The following is a 7,417-nucleotide window of genomic DNA, read 5'->3' as shown; positions in this document are numbered from 1 at the left end:
AGGTGAAACTCCTGTCCATGTTGTTAATTGGTTCTTCAGAATTTCATTTAATTTCAATTCAAATAATTTCGTTGGCAAAGGCAATGCAGAACAGAAAAAAAATGGTGGATTTGAAGTCAAAGGACCTTGGTTTGAATCCCAGTTCTGCAGCTTACTACCTGTTATTTTCACTTGTTTGAGCCTTCGTTTCCTCCTCTGTAAGTTGAGGGAATTGTAATAAATGATCCTAAGTACAATTCCACCTCTAAATCCATGATCTGAGGTCCAACTACACTATGTTCTCATCCCTGTTTACCCTTTTCTCTGAGATAAAGTAGGAAGAAGAAAGACAATGAAGAAGCTTTAGAGAGTGTCAGTCCTGGGTCATATGGGAAGGGGATGAGGATCCAAGAGTATTTGTCTTATAGGGCAGGTCATAGGATCAAATGTGTTCATTGTTATAGAAAAAGCATCTATATCAATGCTGTTATAGGTGTTGAAAAATGAGAGATTGCAAAGCTAAAAATTTGGTTTGTGTATTATTAAAGCAATGGACATTGTTGAGGTATAGGGGTGCTGGGGACCCCTAAATACTGTCACACCGGGTCCTGCTCGAATGAATTCAACTCAAGCCTTCTTAAAGTCAAAGAAAAACATTATTGAAGATTCAACTATTGGGTTGACTCTTATGGAGCCTAAGCATTTGTAACCCTTGTATTCACAAGTGGGCCAGATGGAATCTCACCTAGACAGTCTGAGCTGGATTGAATCTGAGCACCTTCGTGGAGGCAAGATGGAACTTATATCCAGAAAGTCCATGGGAAAGGTCTAGAGATGGTCTAGGAGGAGGGTCTAAGGAGGATCTTGATGGGATTGGGGTAACTAGTGATGTAATCTAGGGTGGAAAACAAGCTGGAAGCAATTGGGAGGTATCAGATATGAATGCAAACAACACAGCCTTGCTCTTTTTAGATGCCAGAGGCCCACCTGGATCTGAGTAGTAGCAAATCTAACTTGTCGGGAAAGTCTATTTATCCCCGTTGTTCACCACCACCTGGTGCCCACACACAACCCAGTTCATCTGCAAAGAACTTGGTGGTGTCCCTCTGTGAAATATTTCTCTCAGAGTTCTCAGGATTCTCATCAGTCTGACCAGGGTGTTGAAGTTATTTTTTGTTTTGAAGATTTCTAATTGTTAGTAAGTTTGGGTTATTGAGCCTGTCTGCAATTTCCATCTACTTCTTAGCAGATTATTTTTTATAATTTCTATTATATTTTTTTGCAAATTTATTAATTTATTTGTTTTCAGTTTTCAACAATCACTCCCATAAATTTCAAATTTTCTTTCCATGATGGCATACAATCTTATATAGGTTCTACACTTGCAATCCTATTAAACATATTTCACATTAAACATATGTTGTTATAGAAGAATTAAAATGATTGGGATAAAACATGAGAAAAATATAACAAAGGAGAAAATAGTCTGCTTTATTTTACATTCCAGCTCCATAATTCTTTCTCTGGATGTGGATGGCATATTACAACATGAGTCCTTCATAAATGCTTTAGGTCCTTTCATTGCTGTGAAGGGTTAAGTCTGTCAAAAACAGTCCTCACAAACTATGGCTGTTACTGATGGGGTTGAAATGGATGGACCGAGAAAAAGCACAGGCAAGAGTCAATTGAGAATTTGGGAGCATCTTTATGAGCCGGCGGCTGTCTCTTGGAAAAACCCAGAGGAGGCAGCCCCGAACAAGGTGTGTGTGTGCCTTTTAAGCATTTCGGCACTTCCCGGCACAGCCTTGCGGTTTTAACAGCAAACATATCTCACAGAACAGTTTTGACAGGGGCCCAAGTTGCTACTAGACAAGGGGGCACAACAGAGAGTGGGCTCCTAAGCAAAGGGGCACAACAGAGTGGCTGCCTAGGCAAAGGGGCACAACGGGGGGGGGGGGGCTGCTAGGCAAGGGGGGCACAACAGAAAGTGGCTGGGCCCAACCGTGCCTAGAAACTCAACAGACATTTCTCAACCCAGGGGCTCCGGGGGGAAATAACATCCACTTCAGGGTATAAGCCCAAGCAAAGACCTTTTCCCCTTGGATTGGGCAGGGCTTTTGTCCCATTTGTCTGAAGGGCCCCAAAAGCCTGGCTTTGGGGTGTTCCTAGGAATACCCTTAATTGATTTAGCATTTTCTTCACGTTCCTACTTCTGGTCCCATTAGCAATCTTTTGGTATTCCCTCCCAGCCATTACTTAGCATCTTTTGAGGTCCAAATTACCCAGCCAGGATTGTGGATTATCTGGACTACTGGTCACTCCCATCAAGCTCCTCCCTGGGTTTGATCTACATTCCAGACTGACCTCCCCTATCAAGACCATCCCTGGGATCCGAAACTGCTTGGAGACACCTGGATTCTTCCCTTAGTCTTTTTCCATATTTAAGTTCCATCTCCCCTCCATGAAGGTACTCAGATTCAATCCAGCTCAGACTGTCTAGCTGAGATTCTATCTGGCCTGTTTGTTAATACAAGTGTTACAAATGCTTAGGCTCCTTAAGAGACAACTCAGTATGGCAAATCTTTAATAAACTTTGTTTTTCCTTGGCTTTAAGAAGCCTGTGTCAAATTCATTTGAGCAGGACCCAGCTTGTCGGTATTTTGGGGTCCCACATCACCCCAAACCTCAACATTACTGTGTATAATGTTCTCCTGGCTCTGCTCACTTCACTTAGCATCAGTTCATATACGTCTTTCCAGATTTTTCTGAAGTCTGCCTATTTGTCATTTCTTGTAGCACAATAGTATTCCATTATATTCATATACCACAACTTGTTCAGTCATTCCTCAATTGATGGGCATCGCTTTGATTTCCAGTTCTTGGCCACCACAAAAAGAGCTAATATAAATATTTTTGTACATATGGGTCCTTTTTCCATTTTTATGATCTCTTTGGGATATAGCCCTAGATGCATACTGAGTCAAAGAATATGCACATTTTTATAGCCCTTTGGGCATAGTTCCAAACTGTTCTCCAGAGGGGTTGGATAAACTCACTGTTCTAACAACAAAGAATTAGTGTCCCAACTCTTCCACAACTTCTCCAATGTTTTTCATCTTTCTATTTTGTCAATTTGATAGATATGATGTGGTACCTCAGAGCTGTTTTGATTTGCATCTCTCTAATCAATAAGTGATTGAGAGCATTTTTTTATATGACTATAGATAGCTTTAATTTCTTCCTCTGAAAACTGCCTGTTCATATCCTTTGACCATTTATCAAATGGGTAATGACTTGGATTCTTATAAATTTCACTCACTTCCCTATATATTTTAGAAATGAGACCTTTATCACATACATTAGTTGTAAAAATTCTTTCCCAGTTTTCTGCTTCCTTCCTAGTCTTATTTGCATTGGCTTTGTGCAAAAACTTTTCAATTTGATGTAATCAAAGTTATTCATGCTGCTTAGTGTTTTGACCTAATGCCAAGAAGATAATTTTCATTCCTCTTCCCTGTGACAGCTTTTCAGATATTTGGGGGGAGGGGGGAAACAAAATAATTATGCCTCTACTAAATCTTTTCTTTTCCAGGCTAAATATACCCTGTTCCTTCAGCTGATTCTCATATTTCCCTGGTAGTTGAATTCTTCTGAATGTGTCTTTACTAAAATGTAGTATCATAAATGTATTAAGTCACAAAAAGAAAGTACAATGATGACTGTCTTTTCCTATTGGGTAGTCTGTAACAGAAACAGGTGAAGGTATAGAATTATCTATAGAATGGTCCCATAAACTAGGATCCCTGTGTTAACACAGAACATAGAGAATAAATAGGATAGAATAATAGAATAGAACAGAACATCCTCTGAAGACAGGTTTGAGGCATGAATTGTCCTGAGGGGAAAACCAGATGTCAGTTTGTGTAAGGAAATGAAGTAGTTGGAGAAGGGGATTCAAAATTTAGGAATGTTTCACAAAAATCCCATAATCACAGAGCAGTAGTGTTGGGAGGTATCTTGGAATCTCAGAATTTCATGGTTGGAAGGGACCTCAGCAGCCCTGTCTATACTTAGAAAAGTATTCCCACTACAACATGCCAGACAGTCAGGTTTTTCTTGAAGGCCATCCATTAAGCCTACTATCTTCAGAGGCAGTCTATTTCAATGTAACTGTTATTCATTCAGTCAATAAGCATTTATTTAGTGCCTAGTACAGGACAGGTACTTTGCTAATTGCTGGGGATACAAAACAAAGCAAAAAAATAGTCCTTATCCTCAAAGGAGATTGCTCACGATCTAATGGATAAAATAACCAGAAAATGAATATATACAAACAAGCTATATACAGGGGAAATAAATAAGTATCAGAAAAAGGGAACTAGAATTGAGAAGGGTTGAGAAATATTTCCTATTGAGAATGGGATTTTAGTTTGGACTTGAAGTCAGAGTAGCCAGGAGACAGAGATAAGGAAAGAGAGCATCCCACATATGGGGTTAATTGGGTTGGTTGGTTGTTGCCCTTCCTCCTCAAAAAGGATCAAAATGACATCACAATGTTAGAGTTAAGTTACAGTGTATCCAACTGTGGTTGATCAGACCAATAGAAGCTCGGGATGTTCTACTACAGGTTGGGCACAAATAGTCCATGTGAACATTTGGGGTGGATTCTCTAAATTTGTGTATCTTGTGTTTCTTTTGAGCTAATTCAATTCTGCTTGGCTCATAGAGCACAACACCTTCTGTGATGTGGGGTCACTATGCTGGGAAGTCTGTGGCAGTGTCCTCCATGTCACACAGTCCATTCTAAAGTTCTTCAAAGAGATCTTGAGAGTGGCCTTGTGTTGCTTCTTCTGACCACCACTAAAGTGCTTGCCTTGTGTGAGTCATGCATAAAATAGGCAAGTATACATTTGGCATACAAACAATGTGAGCAGCCCATCAAGTTTTACTTTCTGAAGTAGAGTTTGAATGCTTGGCAGTTTAGCTCAAGAAAGGACCTCTGTGTTTGTTACCTTATCTTGCCAGGTGATCTTCACAATTTTCCTAAAACAATTCAAATGGAAGTGATTCAGTTCTGTGGTGTCAGCTGGTGTATTATCTAGGTTTCACAGGCATACAACAATGAAGTCAACATAATGGCTTTGTAGACCTTCACTTTGGCAGGCAGTCTAATATTTTTTCTCTCCAACACTGCCCTTTGGAGCCTCCCAAACATTGAGCTAGTTCTGGCAATGAATGTGTCAACCTCACCATCTATGTGTACTGATAATATTTAATATAAATTTTGAACTTTAATAATTGAATTAAGAAGAGTCTGGACCTAATGGCCTCTTTGTTCTCTGAAGTAATCTCAGAGAATGCCTTTTGCTATGTCAATAAAGCCAAATGGGGCTGACTTAGCATTCCTTACAAGACCTTTACACTATCTTGAATAATGGGACCTTTTCCATTTCCTATGGCATGTTAATGGTAAAGAAAAGACAGATATCTTGGGTCGTAATTTCAATTGAAACTTTGTCAGCTCTATTAAGAATGCCCTTTCCTGTGTCAGCAATTTCAAAGACCTGTTTATGACAGGATGCCTACAACCAGGATGGTGGGATTTTCTTCTTATTCTGTGTCACAGAGACATATGCTACAGGAGGAAATTCACACAGCCTGGAATCATAAATTCCATCTGACACTACTTTGTTAATTGTCTTGTCTCACTAAATTTACAATTTGTTCAACTAAGAGAGTTTCTTTCTCACAGTAAAATATATTTAAGCCTGACCATTCTTGTATTAAGCAGCCAGATCTAATCCTGGCTCCGTGAGTCCATGTAATCATTATGTAAAGGGAATAATAAAAATGTACGCATTTAGCTTGTTGCCTTTTCTTAACCAAACTTTCAGGTTGTCAGTACATATCTGGAAAGTATAGTGTCAAGGTAAGTGAATTTATCCACAATATTCAAAATTTCTCCATTTGCTGTAACCAATGGTTCCACATATGAATGGTGGGTGTCATACTAGCTGATGCTGTGTTTTCTTGGTATTGTTAGGACAAAATTAATACAAGAAGCAAAGAACTCATCCATGCTTTGTTGCCTCTTAGCTTCAGAGGCCACATCAATCATCTGCAAACAACAAAATCATGCATCCACTTTAGTCTTGGTTTGTTGCCTTTTCAAGTTAAATAATTACCATCAGTATGGTAGATGGCCTTGATATGCTCATTCTTTTTGCAGGCATTTGACAACATGGGTGAAAACATCATGCTAAAAAGCATGGGAGCAAGCATATGGCCTTGCTTCACTGCACTGGTGACTGGGAAAGGGTGAGAACATTGTCCATTATCCAGAAACCAGGCAAGCATAACATCATGAAATTGATGTACAGTACTGATGACTGTCTCCAGGCAACCAAATTTTGACATAATTTTCCATTTGCCCTCACAACTGACAATGTCAAAGGCCTTCTGATGAGCCTTGACAAATATTACATACAGACCTCTATTGCCAAATAACCCAGAAAATTTCTGTCAGCTTTTGTATGAGCAATGGACCCCCTCACTTTGTAAATCTCAGCTGGAATAAAATCAGCACCAGGCACTTTGCCACATGACAGAAGTCTAATGGCATTCAAAACCTCTTCTTCAATTGGAAATTTGGCTAGAGATGGGTTGGCTTCAACCTCAGTTTATCCGATGTTTGCTCCTAAGGTGCATCCATGAAAAATTTTATTGTGTCTAAACACCATAAGTGGAAGATAGTGTTGGTGATGAGAAGGTCACGCGATGCACAAGTCTTCAGTAGTAAGTGATCATTGCTTTTGCAGTTTCCAACTCCATTCTTCCCAAGGACTCCCTGCTATGTCTGGTAGTCTGTGCTTACTCTTGCATTAAAGTCATTCAGAATTTTGAGCTTGTCCTCTTTTGGCACTTTGATGATGAGGATCTCTACATCTTCATAACATTTTTCTTTGTCCTCACAGGGTTCATCATGGTGGGAGCATAGGCACTGATGATGGTGGCATGGCACTTTCCTGCAAGTGTCAATCACATTGTCACAAGCCTGTCATTCACTCCTTTTGGTAGGCATACAAGCTTAATTTTGATTGTGAAACCTACAGCAACAATAAATACAAAACCTACACCAACTTGACAGTGCTCCTCTTCACTATAGCCACTCCAGAAAAATGTGTATCCAGCTCCAACTTCAGTAAGCTGGCCTTCATTTGCCAGCCTTGTTTCACTCAGGGCTTCTGTTTGAATGTGATACCTATTGAGTTCTCTCACAACAAGAACTGTTCATCTTTCAGGTCTACTCAATTTTGTGTTGTCTATAAGTATGAGCACATCCCATATACTGATGGTGAATGGAATTGTATGTGTGTGTATGTCCTCACACCAGGAGGTGAGCAATGCAGTCCTTTAAAATCCTTTAAATGAAGTCCTA

At 39.7% G+C, this 7,417-nt stretch overlaps 1 protein-coding gene across 1 annotated transcript in view; it reads right to left on the bottom strand.

Moving 5' to 3' along the window:
- LOC140500178 (uncharacterized) overlaps nt 1–7,417 on the bottom strand; it is a 58,304-nt gene that overhangs the window by 32,427 nt on the left and 18,460 nt on the right. The window lies entirely within an intron of this gene.

This window comes from Notamacropus eugenii, chromosome 4 (assembly GCF_028372415.1).
Source record: "Notamacropus eugenii isolate mMacEug1 chromosome 4, mMacEug1.pri_v2, whole genome shotgun sequence".
NCBI lineage: Eukaryota > Metazoa > Chordata > Mammalia > Diprotodontia > Macropodidae > Notamacropus > Notamacropus eugenii.
The sequence above is the reverse complement of the archived record's forward strand: the minus strand, read 5'-3'. Positions and strand labels throughout refer to the sequence as shown.